Here is a 20,106-nt window from a genome sequence, read left to right as displayed (position 1 = left end):
CCGGCCGATCCACGCACGAGACGTGCCGGCCTACGCCTAGCAGTCACCGAAAAAGAATCACATTGCCTTTTTCTCTGTTGGTTACTTCTGTATGGCGTAAATCCGTGGGCAATTAACGAATGGTTGAACAAGTCCAGCCTTTGCCCTCTCGGCCCTGGCCGAAGGAATCCACAATTAGCTGTCGTACTCGGATAAAAAACACTGTCGTACTTGTACGTGCTGGGGACTGCACTGCATTGGTGTTTAAATAAAGAAAAATATTAAACAAATAATGAGTCGTAGAACCCGCCGCGTGAACAAGTCCGCCTTGCACTATGGCCAGAAGATGAGACAACGACCGAGTCGGGCGACATTTTTTGTGTGAGAATGGGTGACTACTATATTTTTTGTTGACGTGGGGGGCTTTGTGTCGACACTTCGACAGGATGCCGTGGCCGGCCCGGTCCGGTTTTTCAACTAGCGACAGCAAGTGATGGGCCCAGAACAATTGAACAAAAGGAATTAGAGATCCCATAATTCAAAACAGTGCTCAGACTCGCCTATAATTGGTGAACAATAAATTTAGGCCTCCAATATGCTTATGTACGCAAGGAGCGTAAAATTTCAGATTGTTTGGACATATGAGGAGCTCGTGCAAAATTAAATAAAACAGCTCCAAATAGTGTTCTTTTTAAAAGTTTTTGAAACAATCGAAATTATTATTCTTTTGGCTCGAGCTCCTCAGATGTCCAAACACCACAAAGTTGTCCACACACTTTGCGCACATGAGCATCTTGAAGGCCTAAAAATTTCATATATTTTTAAAACATTTTAAATTTTTTTTATGAATTTATTGTTCACGTCCAGGGTGTAGATGAACCTGGGCGCAGAATAGCCGCTCTCTTAGAGATCCCTCTTTTTTTAGGGGAATCAGATCTCCCTCTAGACCGATATGCTAACAGTAATCCAAGATTTATTTTAAACCATCAATAAGATCAATGATATATGAGATATATGTCATGACATATATACACTTAATTTTTTTAATTTAAATTTGAAATTAAAACCTAGATAGAGGTATAAAACTCTTTTCAAGAAACTTGAAAGGACATGCTCCCGCAATTTGTATAGATAGAATCAGGGGAGGAACCAAAGAGAAAATGACCTGGTTTCCAGTGTTAAACACCACATATTTTCCATCTTAAGATAGGGTGTCTTGTGTACCCGGATAAGTGAACTTTGGGTACGCCCTGGATAGAATCGAACTGGTCCATTTTGGAGGAAAAAATAGGTAAAATCATATAAGCGGTCATGTTTACAAGGAAAACTAGGCTAAAAGATTGCACAAACAATTGCCTTGTTGCCATTATGGCACTAGGGTATCGTCACACCAAATATACACCCTCGGTTCTAGAGTTGCCGCATGCAAACGGCGATGACGCATGACCTAGAAGCCTTGTATGCCTTGTTACACAAGATGGCCACCCACGGGCTACAAACATTGCCCCAAATGTGGCCACTGCCTCGACATACCAACCAAACCAACTATTTTGATCGCGTATGCAAAGCCGGCAAGCTTCCTACCCTCGTAGCTAGTGGCGGAGCCACCTTGTCGATAGGGCATGACCAAAATCTATTGCGACCACATTGATCTTTTACCCCATATAAATTGAAAGCTGGTATCAACAGAGCACCTACATTGGGTGTGGATTAGCCACTACTCAGCATCACCATGTTGCCACCCATGTGATTCTAAGACTATGCCACAATCATATCCCATAGAATTGTTGATGTATAGCCATACGAGGCCATCACCTTCGCACAAGTCTACCATCTGGAGTTATTGCGCTGGGATCCATCTCCTTGACCACAAAGCAACCCTGCACAACTATTATGAACCCGTCACCCCAGATTGACTTTAAGGCGACACCTCGTTAAAGGTAATGACGTAGGCATCACCATTGTTCGCTTTGTGGAACTTAAATCTCCACCTAGAGAACTCATGACACCCATGACGGTATATGGACATAGGCTAAACGGAAATGCCTTTGAGAAGGTAAATGTTGTCCAAGGGCATGAAGTTAGTGCAGGGTTTTCGCATGTAGTACCATCTTCATCTCCAAGTCACATCTTGGGGCCCAATCCACCAAAGCGCAAATATCTAGGAAGTGCAACCTCATCGTCCCCACCCCACAGAACCACACAACACAATGTCTGCGAAAACTCATGTTGTGAAAAGTCACGCCATGCTAGCCCTAGGACCATATTCGCCTGTGGGAAGCCGGATTTGCACATCTCATGTCTTCGCCCTCACATTACCGCCTTCGGCTGCCACACCCACCCAACATACAACCGCATCTCAGTTGCGACCCACCGGCCTCATATCGCGTCGTCCTTGGGTTGGAAGCCCTAGATCCATGACGGGCAATCGTACGAGGAAACATATCCTCTCTCTGCCATCATTCCAACGCAATGCTCGTCGTAGTCAACCTTGACCACAGGACACTGGGTGCCTCCCATCGTCGTTGTCCGATGTAGGATCGAAAGTATGTCTAGAGGGGGTGATTAGACTACTTTACCAAATAAAACTTAAACTTTTCCCCATTAGTTGTAGGCAAATTTTAGCAATTATGACAAGTCAAGCAATCAACCTATACATGCAATTCTAAGAGTATAGGAGCGGAAAGTAAAACATTATGTAAGTAAAGGAAGGGATTGGAGAAGGCAAACGCAATGGGGACATGAAGATTTTGGTGTGATTCTGATAGGTGGTGCTATCGTACATCCACGTTGATGGAGACTTCAACCCATGAAGGGTAACGGTTGCGCGAGTCCACGGAGGGCTCCACCCACGAAGGGTCCACGAAGAAGCAAACTTGTCTATCCTACCATGGCCATCGCCCACGAAGGACTTGCCTCACTAGGGTAGATCTTCATGAAGTAGGCGATCTCCTTGCCCTGACGAACTTCTTGGTTCAACTCCACATCATGTCGGAGGCTCCCAAGCGACACCTAACCAATCTAGGAGACATCACTCTCCAAAAGGTAATAGATGGTGTGTTGATGATGAACTCCTTGCTCTTGTGCTTCAAATGATAGTCTCCCCAGCACTCAAATCTCTGTCGCGGATTTGGCTATGGTGGAAGAAGGATTTGAGTGGAAAGCAACTTGGGAAAGGCTAGAGATCAAGATTCAAGTGGTAGGAATGGAATCTCTTGATCTCAACACATGAGTAGGTGGTTCTCTCTCAGAAAATGAGTAGTGGAAGTGCAGGCACGTTCTAATAGCTCTCTTACTAGGTAAGAGGGGTGGAGGGGTATATATAGCCTCCACACAAAATCCAACCGTTACACACTTTTGAGCCAAATCGGTGGCACCAATCAAAAATCTCGTTGGCATCGACCTATGTAAAAGATATGAACGTTAGGAATCTCGGTGGGACCGACGGAAACATCTCAGTGGGACCGACGAAAACATCCCGGAGGGACCGATGTGCAACGGTAAAGGCAAACCTCGTTTCGGTGGCACCGATTGCATCAACTCGGTAAGATCAAAGTGAAGCAATAAGGCAACAGAAAGTTGGCAAGCCATCTCGGTGGCACCGATTGCATCAACTCGGTATGACTGAAGTAATTGCAATCGATAACAGAGAGTTTGCAAGGCCATCTCGGTAAGACCGAGATCCATATCGGTGACTCCGATTTGTTAGGGTTTGGCTATGGCAGTGCCCAGATGAACTCGGTAGGTCCGGATAGGGAAATTTTGGTGGGGCCGAGTTGAAATGTAGGGTTTGGAAAATTTTGGATGGAGAAAGTGGCCGAGGGTTTTGGAGAAATATCACTAAGCACTTGAGCAAATAGATCACTAAGCAACAACTCATCCCCTTTTAGTAGTATTGGCTTTCCTATGGACTCAATGTGATCTTGGATCACTTAACCAAAAATGTAGAGTCTTGAGCTTTCGCCATACCATGTCCTTAGCATTTTGAGGGGTCCACAGTCACTAGTCCTTGCCATGCCAATCATTGAACTTCCTGAAATCTTTGACTTGAATGGATATTAGTCCAATGAAATATATGTTGTTATGAATTACCAAAACCACCCGAGGATTAGTTGCACTTTCATCTGACCATGGGGCTTTGCCCACCCACATCCTCTAATAGTGGTGATGGGGGAGAGGGGCACGATGTTCCCCTGCCGTGTTGCCCCTTGGAGCAATGGGGTTTCTTTCCGGTTCCCCCTAATTTAGAGCATCCACGTCCCAATATATACAACTATCATGCTAAAATGAGCACACTGGTTTCCTCTTTGCTTGTCCTCGCCTTTGTTACCCCTTAGCGCAATCTATAAGTGCTAAGGAGTCTTCTCTCGCCTTTCTTACCCCTTAGCGCTAGCTATAAGTACTAAAGAGTTTTCTCTCATCTTTGTTACTCCTTAGCACCATGTATAAGTGCTAAGGAGTCCAATCCAACTAAGAAACCATACCAGTGTCTCATGGCCGACTCGACCAACAAAATATCACGCACGAGACTGTTCATGTGAAATATTGTGGGGTTTGCCTCAACCTTACCCACTAATCTCTCTGATCCTCTCAGGCACACATTCCTTTTGCTTATCCCCTTACTTTCTCAATTACCCCACATACATATGCCATCTATATTCAAATTGTCGAAGAGAGAAATAAATGGGAGAGATGAAGAGCACCACATCACCATTGACTGAGCTAGAGAGGCGACGCCACGACCGACCACTTGAGCAAAGATGCATGATAGTTGGTGACGAGGCGGTCTACGGTGACAACGAAGACGTGGACGAGCCGAGAATGAGAATAACCGGCGAAACCATGACCACAATGGTGGCAATAGTGTAGACAATCTGGTGACATCCACAAAAGAGTTTTCCTTCTCCATGAGAGTTAATCGTGCACACGTAGGGGGAAGGGTGATAGTTCATGTGATAGAAGAACCAATCACTTCATCGCCAAAGTTAAGCGGTGGGAGAGGTGTCTTGGGCAAAGGTGAGCCACAAGACGACATGGCAGCGACAACGATAATGGCTGGCGGAAAACAGTTTGTTCTAGCCCGTGACAACCAACATGTAGTTGACAAGCATAACGAGGGATTTGGGCGTCGGTGGTTCCGACACAATAGTATGTGAATCAGCCACGCCATAATTCCACCATGGTTGTCCGCTAAATAGCCCCCACCCTTAAGTTATACATTTTTTGAACACATGTAGGTTCTCCAAGGACCTAGACTTCTATAGGATAAACATGTAGGAACATTTTAAAGAGGGACCCAACAAAAAAGTAAAAAATCACAGCCCGGCCCAAGCACTTCGCAAATAGGACCCCATAAAACAGAGGGACATTTACATTTATGCCCCTAATTTGCGCCCACTCTCAGATTTATCCCTAACTATTTGACGTGCTCAAATTTGCCCCTAAAATACATTTTTGGTCACGAGAATGCCCTTCGAGCTGGTCAAAGTTGTTGAGCAAAACTTTGAAAATTCATATGAACTCAAAAGAATGCAAATAAGATATCAAAATGTTCATAAAAACATCACCTACACGCACATGTCATTTACGTTCATTGCGTACACATGCATTTATTTGCATTCACCCTAAATAGTGTTTTGATGTTATAAACCCTAAAAAGGTTTAAAGAGTTCTTTTTCATGAACGTAAATGACATGTGCATATAGGTGATGTTTTTACGAACATTTTGATATCTTATTTTGCATTCTTCTTAGTTCATATGAATTTGTTATGAATTTTCAAAGTTTCAGTCAAACGACTTTGACCAGATGGAAGGGCATTCTTGCGACCAATATGCTTTTTAGGGGCAAGTTTGAGCACATAAAAAAAGTTAGGGGTAAATTTGAGTAGTGGGTTCGAGTTAGGGGGCACAAATGTGAATGTCCCTAAAACAAAACTAAAAAGCAATTGAGTCCTTGTCATAGGCTTGGCTCGACCCCACTCGCACTTGGGACGAGACCACTTGTGGTGGAGGAATGGCTACATCACCGCCAGCGAGACACTAGAAGTAAACTCTGAAATGCCAAGTTGGAGCAACTTACCTGCCTCCCTTTGGCACGATGGTCGGTAGGACAGAATTGAGTTGACATCGGAGATCGCTGGTCTCCGGTTGGTTGCCTTTCGACGATAAAATTCTATAGCTTTTCCTCACATCCAATGAGAGAAAGCAGAGCTGCAATCGATTTTCTCCAAGAACGAATGAAGATAGTTCGTCAACCGCCTGATCTCTTCCCTCTCATTGCCATCCTCCTATCTCGATGGCAGCAGGCAAAGGAGCGATGAGACCAACCAGGCGCCAGATCTGGGGATCCAACAAACTTATTCAAGGGTGATCGTAGATCGTACTTGGAGTCCCTCCAATCATTGATGGCGATTCCGTGGCTCCAGTCATCATGTCGTGACGCGCGGGCCACTTAACATTACAACATATAACCATCTCATACATAAACTCATTATCATGACGAGGTCCTCTAATCAGTTTGACAAATTTTAATTATGTGGTTGCTAGGATTTTCGGATAACAGTAACTACCTACGTGCACAATCTAGGCGATGATTCTTGTTGTTAGATTAACTTTCGGGCTGTGTGAAAGAAGAAACTTAATTAAAAATCTCGCCCCCACAGTAAATTTCGTCAAATACGTGTGACCCCCCTAGAAGATCGTTCATCTTCATCGCCCTCTTGTGTACGCGGTGGTTCACTGTTCTTGACTAAGATGAATCCCAAGGAACTATTAGCACATTGTCGACAACCAGAGCCGATCAATTGACAGAACCTCGTAAAAGCAACATCATGCTGTCAATGAACTGAACCGAAGCAACACTCGAGGGAAGCATAGCAAGAACATCAAACCCACACATCCACATGTGATCTACATCGAAACCTGCATCTACTCATAGAACCGATCATTATGCCACTATTGGAAAACGTAGTAGGAAGCAAAAAAAATACTCGCTCTACGATCACCCAGGAACAATATGAAGATGCATATAAGATTTGGATCAATGATCGTTACCGACTCTGGAGTGTAGCGGAAGTAGACGAGTCGGTGTAGATTGTACTTGTAGTCCCTCGAACCATTGATGATGATCCCGTGAACCGCCCTCGAACGGAAGACCAAAAGCACTGCCTCGATACTTGGTTGCAAGCGTACGGTCTTCACGATCTGACAGCGCTTCACCATCCAGAGCTAATTGTTGTCGGATAATTAGAGGGAGCATATTAGAACCACACTAGGCTTCTAATTATGAGGATTAGTGGAACTAGGTCTAGCTCTAATTATGATCAACTAGAAGTAGAACTAGATGAACTAGAGGAGGCTCCAAAACCTGTGTGTCTTAATGGACAGAATCCTCTAGTATATATAGGTTTGAGGCGAGAAGAGGGGCTGCCACCAAGGAGGGAAAGACCCTCATTGAGGCACCGACCAAGAGGGGAAGGAGGATTCCTCCCTGTAGTCCAATTTAGCCTCCCTTGTCAAACATTTCGATGAATCTATAAGTTGTGGTTATGATGACCGTGTTACAGATGACATTTGAGCAACCCCAAAGTTCACCGTATGGTAGGAAGTGACTACGATACTCTCATGGTCTGAGGAACTAAAATACTTGCTAACACTCCTCGTTATAACAATTGGTTTCAGACGATATTATCTCAAAGTATAACAAACAAGTTTGGGTAAATTCAATATGATCGTTCTTCTAACATATACTCTCAGTGTTGTTTTAGGACTATCATTACACTAAATGATATCCTAAGATCGGGAAAACATGATCACAGACAACACTTGAGCCAGTCTTAGAGGCAAGACTAGGAACCTATTCGTTACCGTTTATCATTCCACGTGTGCATATGAGTTTTCCATTAATCGCATATTCCAGGATCATAGCAATTCTAGCATGAAATGTGTCAGATTTCGGGTTCCGCAGACCCTTGAGAGGTTCGATCTGTGGGGTGTGTGCGAAGAACTCGTCCTCCCCAGTCTGTCCGCTCGCTAATTCCACGGCCTAGCTCGACGAACTGAATAGAAGAGAGACACAATAGTTTACCCGGGTTCGGGCCACCTTGTCATGAAAGACCCTACTCCTGCTTTGTGGTGGATTGGCCTCGAGGGGCTGAGGATGAACTAGTATAGTGGGAGAACAACCTCAGGAGGAGAGGTGTTCTTGGGCTCGATGAGCTGGTGGGTGTGAGGATGATCTGAATGATCCGTCCCTTTCTATGGTGGTGGCTAAGTCCTATTTATAGTGGCCTTGGTACTCTTCCCAAATGTAGGCGGGAAGGGATCCCAAAACGGCCAAATTCAAAGGGGGACAGCTAGTACATGCTATCCTGACAAAAGTAGTCTTCGCCTGCAAAAGCTTCTGGTCATGACGCCGTGGTGGGCTCGGCGATGACCTTCGTCCTGCCGTCCTGGTGGTCTTGGTCTTGTTGCACCGGAATGGAAACCTTTGGTTGATTCCTCGGGACTCCGCGCTTGCTTCCTTCCTTAGCACCAAAGAGGAAACTGGTACACTGCGCCCGCTGGCGCCCGCCTGGCCTTGGTCGTCATGACTCACATCATCTGGACCTCATGAGGTGAGCCTTGCATAGAGATCTCCGCTCCTCGGGGGCCAGCCTGGGGAGGCCGCGCCTCGTGGAGGTCTTGGTGTCGTCCGCCTAGCGAGGGTCTTGAGTCTGTTGATGCTGAAGCTGGGCCATACCAGGCCGTCGATGGATCCATGTCATGGGCCGTAGGCAGGCAAGTCTGGGTACCCCCCCCCCCCCGTTCCCAGAACGCCGACAGTAGCCCCCGAGCCCAAGGCGCGCTCGGACTTGGCTTCGAGGCAAAGCCAAAGGGCAAGTACGGAGCGCCGCGGGCCCTAACCGCATGCGGCCTCTTGGTCGATGCATGGTGATTGATGGGGCGTGGGCGTCTTCTCTTCCCCATGCGGCCTTGGCAACTGTTCGACTTGACGAGACCCTACTGCATGCAGAAGAAAAACATCATTGCGTGGGATCGTGGAGGCTGGCGGTTGGCCTCCTTCTGGCTATAAATGAGGCGAGGGGCGGAGCCCCCTTCGCTCATCTTCAACTTCTTGCTGCCTGCTTATTTTCCTTTCTCTTCTTCGCTTCGCCGTCTTGCCGCGAAAACGCCCATGGCACCGATCAGGAGATTCTCCGCGGCGGAGAAGGGAAAGGCCCCTCGAGAGGGGCCCGAGCCACTTCTGCCGAAGAAAAGTTTTGGCCGCCCTCACGACGCTGGTGAAAGGCGGGAGGTGACGCGGCCCTGGTACGAGCGGCCGCCGCCTGGCTTCCCGCTCCCTTTGTACGCCCGCGCGCAGGGCTCTGGAGAAGGCGAAAGCACCCTGTGCCGCGCGCGCCGCGGCCACGGTGGCCAAGCTGAGGTTGTGCGGCCAGCTGGCCCGCGAACACACGCGGAGGGCACCTCGCGCGAGTTCGTGGTGTGGGCGGAAAATGCCACCACGCATGTGGATTTAGCTCCCGTAGTTCTTCGCCGAGGAGATGCCGCCGAGGGGGCCGCTTGAGCTGTGGCTGCAGCATGCCAGGTGCTGCAGTCTGGCCACGGGGGCAAAGGTCGAGGTAGTCCCCCCGGGCGAGATCTTCATGACCTGAGGATGGGGCGAGGTCGCCCGCGCCGGCCGTCCAGAGGGGGGCCTCGCCATCCATTTCGAGTACGATGGCGCCTCCATGCTATTCTTCAAGGTCTTCGATGAGGAAGCCCGGCGTATGGAGTGCTGCTCCGGGGGAGGTAGCCCGTGTGGCGCGTCTGCGGGTGTCGATCTCGCCTCCGGCCTCGCCGACAGCTCCTCCAGCAGCAGCGACGACTCCTGGGAGTCCAGCGACTCTCCCGAGCCAAGTGATTCGCCGGAGTCGGGTGACGATGGCTACGTGCCGCCAAGCTCTCGTCGCACCCGGAGCGCGGCAGCGGCGTCCATTCGGTGTTGTCGGGGACGCCCAGCAGCTGGGGTCCCTTGAAGCGTCTTTCTTTTTTTCCCTGCGTAGAATCGAGACAAACCCCGTGGGGGTATGTAAAAACTATAATGCTCTTGCTCCGATATTTACTACTCCTAGTATGAGGTTGCAGCTGTGTGTCTTGCTTCGGCATTGTTCCCCCTTTTCGTTCTCGCGGTAGCTTAGCGCTCTACGCCGACAGGTCCCAGTCCCCAGGCAGGCTTCGGCCGTCGCTGGTATGCCAGGTCGCGATGTCGTGGTCAAGGCCAGGAGGTGAGCGGCCCAAGGTCCGATAAGAGCTCCCGAGGTGCGATGCTCAGGAGGTCCCCTTTGGCGTGCAAGCAGCTTCCTGAAGGCCAAAAAGGAAAGCGGCATTGCCGGGGCAAGATTGCGAGAGTCGAGATTCCGGACGGTGGGTTCACGCTGATATGTACAGGTGACTTATCCTAATGAGCCTGCGGTGATCCCCTTGAACAGCGCCTGATTGTGCCTTAGCGGTGATGCTCCCAGGTTGGGCTCACGCCGGCCTCCCCTTTCCCCGCTCATCTGAGTGCTCTACGTCCTCGGGTCCCGACCCTCGAGCGAGGTTCAGCCGCCGCTGGTATGCCAGGTCGCGATGTCGTGGTCAAGGCCAGGGGTGAGGGCTAGAGAGTCAGTAGGAGCTCCTGAGGCGCGGTGCTCAGTAGCCCCCCCTTTAACGTGCAAGCGAATTGCGTGAAAAAGGGGCGGTCAGTCGGGGCCGCCTGCAGCCAAACTCCAGGGATTCCTGCGGGTTAGTCCGAGAGGAGAGCATAACTCGTACGCGCGCTTGTTGTCCTGCTGCTGATCTTTCCGCAAGAAGATGAAGGCACTGAGGACCTGGTGAGCTGACGTGCGCGGGGCAGGCCGCGAACCAGAGCTCGATCTCTCAGATTTGTCAGCATTGCAGGGACGGACCCGAGCACAAGCGTCGTGCCAGCATGTGTATCCCCCGTTGCGGGATGAGCAAGAGGTCGGTCAGCAACGCGGGAGGCCGCGAAGGTAAATAAACAACAGGCAAGTGGGTGATGATGTAAATCATCTCATGGATAGATTAGAGCTAGTTCTGATAGATGCAAGAAGGATACATGCCGTAGGGACGGACCCATGCGGCTTGGGGATGATGCAGCCCGAGGGGCGCCCCCAACTGAACAAACTAGAAAATGTCACCTGGCATCGTTGCTGAAGAGATGTTGAAGTAGGTGAAGACGTGTGCTGAAGAAGTCGCTCCTCATGAGCCACCCAGGTCCTGAACCTCGGGAGGCTCTGGAGGCCCGGGAGGCTCGTGCAGAACCGTCGCCATTTCCGTCAGAACCGCCTATTGCCTGGCCTCCTGAGCCGCCAGGATGCTCCGCATGTGGCACTGGAATGTAACAGCAGCGTTCGGCAAGCCAAAAGGTATGCGAACGTGGCTGTAAGGGGGACCCTCGCACCGGCCAGCGCGCGATGGCCAGAAGCGCTCCTGAGATGCGGCCCTGTTGAGCCCAGGGATGTTGACGCAGGCGCGCAGCTCGCTGTCCTCACTAGGACAAGGAGCCGCGCCGGGTGGTGGGCGGTGGTTGCCGCGCATTGCTCTTGCTTCTTGAAGCTCCTTGGTTGCGTTGGTGATGAACTCCTGAGCACCTGGCACTCTGTGCCTTGTTCCCTCCTAGGGGAAGCGCGTGCTGAAGCAGGCCTCCACATGGTGCCCGAGCGCCTCCCTCGCGATGTTGGATAGGTCGGAGGCCCTCCAGAGGAGAGCCCCCGAGCCCAGCCCGAGAGGGGCGCCGGGCGCGCCTTCCTATGCAAGGGAGGGAGGCGCCCCGTCGGTGGGCGCAGGTCCTGAGGTGGTGTCGCTGGACACACCGCTCTCCTGAGGTTCTTGGTGGAGCAGCTGCTTCTTCTTCTTGGGGACAGCCTCAAGAGGGTAGACGGTGCCCTCGTCGTCTGGGTTCTCGACTGCCGCAGCCTCGTAGGCGCGCTCGAGAGAGCACACCGCGTCCTTCTCCTCGCAAGCGACCATGATGACGCCGCAGCTCCCTGGCGTCTTGAGGACATTGTAGCCATGATGAGTCACTGCCATGAACTTGGCCATGGCCGGATACCCAAGGATGGCGTTGTATGGAAGACGGATGTGGGCGACGTCGAAGTCAATGAGCTCAGTATGGTAGTTGTCGCGCTTGCAAAAGGTGACAGGGAGGCGGATCTGCCCTATCGGGGTGGTGGAGCCGTCGATTGCTACCTCTTGGGCACTGCGTTGGTTTTTCCTTGAAGAGGAAAGGGTGATGTAGCAAAGTAGCGTAAGTATTTCCCTCAGTTTTTGAGAACCAAGGTATCAATCCAGTAGGAGGCTACGCGCGAGTCCCTCGTACCTACACAAAACAAATAACTCCTCGCAACCAACGCGATAAGGGGTTGTCAATCCCTTCACGGTCACTTACGAGAATGAGATCTGATAGATATGATAGGATAATATTTTTGGTATTTTTGTGATAAAGATGCAAAGTAAAATAAAAGCAAAGTAAAAAAATCAAAGGAAATAACTAAGTGTTGGAAGATTAATATGATGAAGATAGACCCGGGGGCCATAGGTTTCACTAGTGGCTTCTCTCAAGAGCATAAATATTTTACGGTGGGTGAACGAATTACTGTTGAGCAATTGACAGAATTGAGCATAGTTATGAGAATATCTAGGTATGATCATGTATATAGGCATCGCGTCCGAGACAAGTAGACCGACTCCTGCCTGCATCTACTACTATTACTCCACTCATCGACCGCTATCCAGCATGCATCTAGAGTATTAAGTTCATGAAAACAGAGTAACGCCTTAAGCAAGATGACATGATGTAGAGGGATAAATTCATGCAATATGATAAAAACCCCATCTTGTTATCCTCGATGGCAACAATACAATACGTGCCTTGCTGCCCCTACTGTCACTGGGAAAGGACACCGCAAGATTGAACCCAAAGCTAAGCACTTCTCCCATTGCAAGAAAGATCAATCTAGTAGGCCAAACCAAACTGATAATTCGAAGAGACTTGCAAAGATAACCAATCATACATAAAAGAATTCAGAGAAGATTCAAATATTGTTCATAGATAATCTTGATCATAAACCCACAATTCATCGGTCTCAACAAACACACCGCAAAAAGAAGATTACATCGAATAGATCTCCACGAGAGAGGGGGAGAACATTGTATTGAGATCCAAAAAGAGAGAAGAAGCCATCTAGCTACTAACTATGGACCCGAAGGTCTGAGGTAAACTACTCACACTTCATCGGAGAGGCTATGGTGTTGATGTAGAAGCCCTCCGTGATGGATGCCCCCTCCGGCGGAGCTCCGGAACAGGCCCCAAGATGGGATCTCGTGGGTACAGAAGGTTGCGGCGGTGGAATTAGGTTTTTGGCTGCGTATCTGATCGTTTGGGGGTATGTAGGTATATATAGGAGGAAGGAGTATGTTGGTGGAGCAACAGGGGGCCCACGAGGGTGGAGGGCGCGCCCCCCTACCTCGTGGCCTCCTCTTTTGTTTCTTGACGTAGGGTCCAAGTCTCCTGGATCATATTCTTCCTAAAAATCACGTTCCCGAAGGTTTCATTCCGTTTGGACTCCGTTTGATATTCCTTTTCTGCGAAACTCTGAAATAGGCAAAAAACAGCAATTCTGGGCTGGGCCTCCGGTTAATAGGTTAGTCCCAAAAATAATATAAAAGTGGATAATAAAGCCCAATAATGTCCAAAACAGTAGATAATATAGCATGGAGCAATCAAAAATTATAGATACGTTGGAGACGTATCAGGCATCCCCAAGCTTAATTCCTGCTCGTCCTCGAGTAGGTAAATGATAAAAAAGAATTTTTGATGCGGAGTGCTACTTGGCATAATTTTAATGTAATTCTTCTTAATTGTGGTATGAATATTCAGATCCGAAAGATTCAAGACAAAAGTTTTAATATTGACATAAAAATAATAATACTTCAAGCATACTAACAAAGCAATCATGTCTTCTCAAAATAACATGGCCAAAGAAAGTTATCCCTACAAAATCATATAGTCTGGCTATGCTCTATCTTCACCACACAAAGTATTTAAATCATGCACAACCCCGATGACAAGCCAAGCAATTGTTTCATACTTTTGACATTCTCAAACTTTTTCAATCTTCACGCAATACATGAGCGTGAGCCATGGATATAGCACTATATGTGGAATAGAATGGTGGTTGTGGAGAAGACAAAAAAGGAGAAGATAGTCTCACATCAACTAGGCGTATCAACGGGCTATGGAGATGCCCATCAATAGATATCAATGTGAGTGAGTAGGGATTGCCATGCAACGGATGCACTAGAGCTATAAGTATATGAAAGCTCAACAAAAGAAACTAAGTGGGTGTGCATCCAACTCGCTTGCTCACGAAGACCTAGGGCATTTTGAGGAAGCCCATCATTGGAATATACAAGCCAAGTTCTATAATGAAAAATTCCCACTAGTATATGAAAGTGACAAAATGAGAGACTCTCTATCATGAAGATCATGGTGCTACTTTGAAGCACAAGTGTGGTAAAAGGATAGTAACATTGTCCCTTCTCTCTTTTTCTCTCATTTTTTTATTTGGGCCTTTTCTCTTTTTTTATGGCCTCTTTTTTTTTTTTTCGTCCGGAGTCTCATCCCGACTTGTGGGGGAATCATAGTCTCCATCATCCTTTTCCTCACTTGGGACAATGCTCTAAAAATGAAGATCATCACACTTTTATTTTCTTACAACTCAACAATTACAACTCGATACTTAGAACAAAATATGACTCTATATGAATGCCTCCGGCGGTGTACCGGGATATGCAATGAATCAAGAGTGACATGTATGAAAGAATTATGAATGGTGGCTTTGCCACAAATACGATGTCAACTACATGATCATGCTAAGCAATATGACAATGATGGAGCGTGTCATAATAAACGGAACGGTGGAAAGTTGCATGGCAATATATCTCGGAATGGCTATGGAAATGCCATGATAGGTAGGTATGGTGGCTGTTTTGAGGAAGGTTTATGGTGGGTGTATGATACCGGCGAAAAGTGCGCGGTATTAGAGAGGCTAGCAATGGTGGAAGGAAGAAAAGTGCGTATAATCCATGGACTCAACATTAGTCATAAAGAACTCATATACTTATTGCAAAAATCTACAAGTTATCAAAGCAAAGTATTACGCGCATGCTCCTAGGGGGATAGATTGGTAGGAAAAGACCATCGCTCGTCCCCGACCGCCACTCATAAGGAAGACAATCAATAAATAAATCATGCTCCGACTTCATCACATAACGGTTCACCATACGTGCATGCTACGGGAATCACAAACTTTAACACAAGTATTTCTCAAATTCACAACTACTCAACTAGCATGACTCTAATATCACCATCTTCATATCTCAAAACAATTATCAAGCATCAAACTTCTCATAGTATTCAACACACTCATAAGAAAGTTTTTACTATTCTTGAATACCAAGCATATTAGGATTATTTAAGCAAATTACCATGCTATTTAAGACTCTCAAAATAATCTAAGTGAAGCATGAGAGATCAATAGTTTCTATAAAACAAATCCACCACCGTGCTCTAAAAGATATAAGTGAAGTACTAGAGCAAAACTATATAACTCAAAAGATATAAGCGAAGCACATAGAGTATTCTAACAAATTCCAAATCATGTATGGCTCTCTCAAAAGGTGTGTACAGCAAGGATGATTGTGGTAAACTAAAAGACAAAGACTCAAATCATACAAGACGCTCCAAGCAAAACACATACCATGTGGTGAATAAAAATATAGCTCCAAGTAAAGTTACCGATGGAAGTAGACGAAAGAGGGGATGCCTTCCGGGGCATCCCCAAGCTTTGACTTTATGGTGTCCTTAGATTATCTTGGGGGTGCCATGGGCATCCCCAAACTTAGACTCTTGCCACTCCTTGTTCCATAATCCATCAAAAAATTTCACCCAAAACTTGAAAACTTCACAACACAAAACTCAATAGAAATCTCGTGAGCTCCGTTAGCGAAAGAAAACAAAAGACCACTTCAAGGTACTGTAATGAACTCATTCTTTATTTATATTGGTGTTAAACCTACTGTATTCCAACTTATCTATGGTTTATAAACTATTTTACTAGCCATAGATTCATCAAAATAAGCAAACAACACACGAAAAACAGAATCTGTCAAAAACAGAACAGTCTGTAGTAATCTGTAACTAACGCAAACTTATGGAACTCCAAAAAATCAGCCAAAATTGGAAGACCTAGGCAATTTGTTTATTGATCATCAGCAATTGGAATCTGTATTTTATCACGTTCCGGTGATTTTTAACAATTGTTTTCGTGAACAGAAAGTTTCTGGAAATTACAGCAAGATCAAATAACTATCATCCAAGAAGATCCTATAGGTTTAACTTGGCACAAACACTAATTAAAACATAAAAACACATCTAACCAGAGGCTAGAACAAATATTTATTCCTAAACAGAAGCAAAAAGCAAAAAACTAAAAATAAAATTGGGTTGCCTCCCAACAAGCGCTATCGTTTAACGCCCCTAGCTAGGCGTAAAAGCAAGGATAGATATAGGTATTGCCATCTTTGGTAGGCAATCCATAAGTGGCTCTCATGATAGATTCATATGGTAATTTTATTTTCTTCCTAGGGAAGTGTTCCATGCCTTTCTTTAATGGAAATTGGAATATAATATCCCCTTCCTTCATATCAATAATTGCACCAACCGTTCTAAGGAAAGGTCTACCAAGAATAATAGGACATGAAGGATTGCAATCTATATCAAGAACGATAAAATTTACGGGCACATAGTTCCTATTTGCAACAATAAGAACATCATTAATTCTTCCCATAGGTTTCTTAATAGTGGAATCCGCAAGGTGCAAGTTTAGAGAGTAATCATCAAAATCACGGAAATCTAGCAAATCGCACAAAGTTTTGGGAATAGTGGAAACACTAGCACCCAAATCACATAAAGCATAGAATTCATGATCCTTAATCTTAATTTTAATAGTTGGTTCCCACTCATCATAAAGTTTTCTAGGGATAGAAACTTCCAACTCAAGCTTTTCTTCATAAGATTGCATCAAGGCATCAACGATATGTTTAGTAAACGCTTTATTTTGACTATAAACATGAGGAGAATTTAGCACGGATTGCAACAAGGAAATACAATCAATCAAAGAACAATTTTCATAATTAAATTCCTTGAAATCCAAAATAGTGGGTTTATTAACATCTAGGGTTTTGATTTCTTCAATCCCACTTTTATCAATTTTAGCATCAAGATCTAAAAACTCCGAATTTTTGGAACGCCTTCTAGGTAAAGGTGGATCATATTCAGTCCCATCATTATCAAGATTCATATTGCAAAACAAAGATTTAATAGGGGACACATCAATAACTTTTAGATCTTCATCTTTATTTTCATAGTAATCCGGTTTAGCGGCCATCTTATTAACTAAGGTAGCCTGCTTATCCGATATTTCAGCTATCAAATTTTCAAGACGAGTAATTTGGGATCTCAAACCATCAAATTCTTTAGACATGTCATCGAGCTCTTTATTCATATAACTCATAAAGCTTTTTTGTTCCTTAAGCTCGTTTCTGAAGAAATTATTATGCTCAAATTGCAGAACCATAAAACTCATGACGTTGCTTTCGATCTCTTCTAACATTTTAAGGTGAAGATCACCAAATCTAGGTAGAGCCATCGTGACAAACAAGCAATCCAACACACGAGCAAACAAAAAGCAAGCGAAAAAGAGGCAAACGGAAAAGAGAGGGCGAATAAAACGGCAAGGGTGAAGTGGGGGAGAGGAAAACGAGAGGCAAATGGCAAATAATGTAATGCGGGAGATAAGGGATTTGTGATGGGTACTTGGTATGTTGACTTTTGCGTAGACTCCCCGGCAACGGCGCCAGAAATGGCTCGTTGTCGGGAGTCAAATATTGTCTTCACTTCGCGTAAGCCTCCCCGGCAAAGGCGGCAGAAATCTTCTTGCTACCTCTTGAGCACTGTGTTGGTTTTTCCTTGAAGAGGAAAGGGTGATGCAGCAAAGTAACGTAAGTATTTCCCTCAGTTTTTGAGAACCAAGGTGTCAATCCAGTAGGAGCCTACGCGCGAGTCCCTCGTACCTACACAAAACAAATAACTCCTCGCAACCAACGCGATAAGGGGTTGTCAATCCCTTCACGGTCACTTACGAGAGTGAGATCTGATAGATATGATAGGATAATATTTTTGGTATTTTTGTGATAAAGATGCAAAGTAAAATAAAAGCAAAGTAAAAAATCAAAGGAAATAACTAAGTGTTGGAAGATTAATATGATGAAGATAGACCCGGGGGCCATAGGTTTCACTAGTGGCTTCTCTCAAGAGCATAAATATTTTACGGTGGGTGAACGAATTACTGTTGAGCAATTGACAGAATTGAGCATAGTTATGAGAATATCTAGGTATGATCATGTATATAGGCATCGCGTCCGAGACAAGTAGACCGACTCCTGCCTGCATCTACTACTATTACTCCACTCATCGACCGCTATCCAGCATGCATCTAGAGTATTAAGTTCATGAAAACAGAGTAACGCCTTAAGTAAGATGACATGATGTAGAGGGATAAATTCATGCAATATGATAAAAACCCCATCTTGTTATCCTCGATGGCAACAATACAATACGTGCCTTGCTGCCCCTACTGTCACTAGGAAAGGACACCGCAAGATTGAACCCAAAGCTAAGCACTTCTCCCATTGCAAGAAAGATCAATCTAGTAGGCCAAACCAAACTGATAATTCGAAGAGGCTTGCAAAGATAACCAATCATACATAAAAGAATTCAGAGAAGATTCAAATATTGTTCATAGATAATCTTGATCATAAACCCACAATTCATCGGTCTCAACAAACACACCGCAAAAAGAAGATTACATCGAATAGATCTCCACGAGAGTGGGGGAGAACATTGTATTGAGATCCAAAAAGAGAGAAGAAGCCATCTAGCTACTAACTATGGACCCGAAGGTCTGAGGTAAACTACTCACACTTCATCGGAGAGGCTATGGTGTTGATGTAGAAGCCCTCCGTGATGGATGCCCCCTCCGGCGGTGCTCCGGAATAGGCCCCAAGATGGGATCTCGTGGGTACAGAAGGTTGTGGCGGTGGAATTAGGTTTTTGGCTCCGTATCTGATCGTTTGGGGGTACGTAGGTATATATAGGAGGAAGGAGTACGTCGATGGAGCAACAGGGGGCCCACGAGGGTGGAGGGCGCGCCCTGGGGGGTGGGCGCGCCCCCCTACCTCGTGGCCTCCTCTTTTGTTTCTTGACGTATGGTCCAAGTCTCCTGGATCATATTCTTCCTAAAAATCACGTTCCTGAAGGTTTCATTCCGTTTGGACTCCGTTTGATATTTCTTTTCTGCGAAACTCTGAAATAGGCAAAAAAACAGCAATTCTGGGCTGGGCCTCCGGTTAATAGGTTAGTCCCAAAAATAATATAAAAGTGGATAATAAAGCCCAATAATGTCCAAAACAGTAGATAATATAGCATGGAGCAATCAAAAATTATAGATACGTTGGAGACGTATCATCGATCACTCCTGAGAAGGGCTTGGTGGGCTGCAACTGATCATATGGCACTTGGAGTCGGTCGAATGTCACCATGGAAAGAACGTTGAGCCCCGCACCGCCGTCAATGAGGGTCTTGGTGACAAGGACGTTGCTGATGGTCGGCGAACATAGCATTGGGAGAGCGCCGGCAGTTGCCACGCACTTGAGCTGGTCGGACGAGCTGAAGGTGATGGCGCACTTGGGCCACCTAAGCGGACACGTAGCCTCGAGCTTGGGGAGGGCCGCGTTCACCTCACGAGCGAACTACATGAAGATGCGATGAGAGGCAGGGGCCTGAGCGCCGCCTAGGATGCAAGCGACGACACGAGGCTCCTGGAAGCCCCCGGCCCCCTCGTCCTGGTGGTGGTCGTCGTTCCTTCTTGGTGGTGGCGGCAGCAGAGGGAGGCCACCGTTGCTATGAGGATGGTCCTCACGAGGCTGGTCCCTCCAGGGGCCCTCGCAAGGTTGGCCCTGCC

This window comes from Triticum aestivum, chromosome 5D, assembly GCF_018294505.1.
Source record: "Triticum aestivum cultivar Chinese Spring chromosome 5D, IWGSC CS RefSeq v2.1, whole genome shotgun sequence".
In the NCBI taxonomy this organism is placed as follows: domain Eukaryota; kingdom Viridiplantae; phylum Streptophyta; class Magnoliopsida; order Poales; family Poaceae; genus Triticum; species Triticum aestivum.
Note: the sequence above shows the minus strand (reverse complement) of the source record.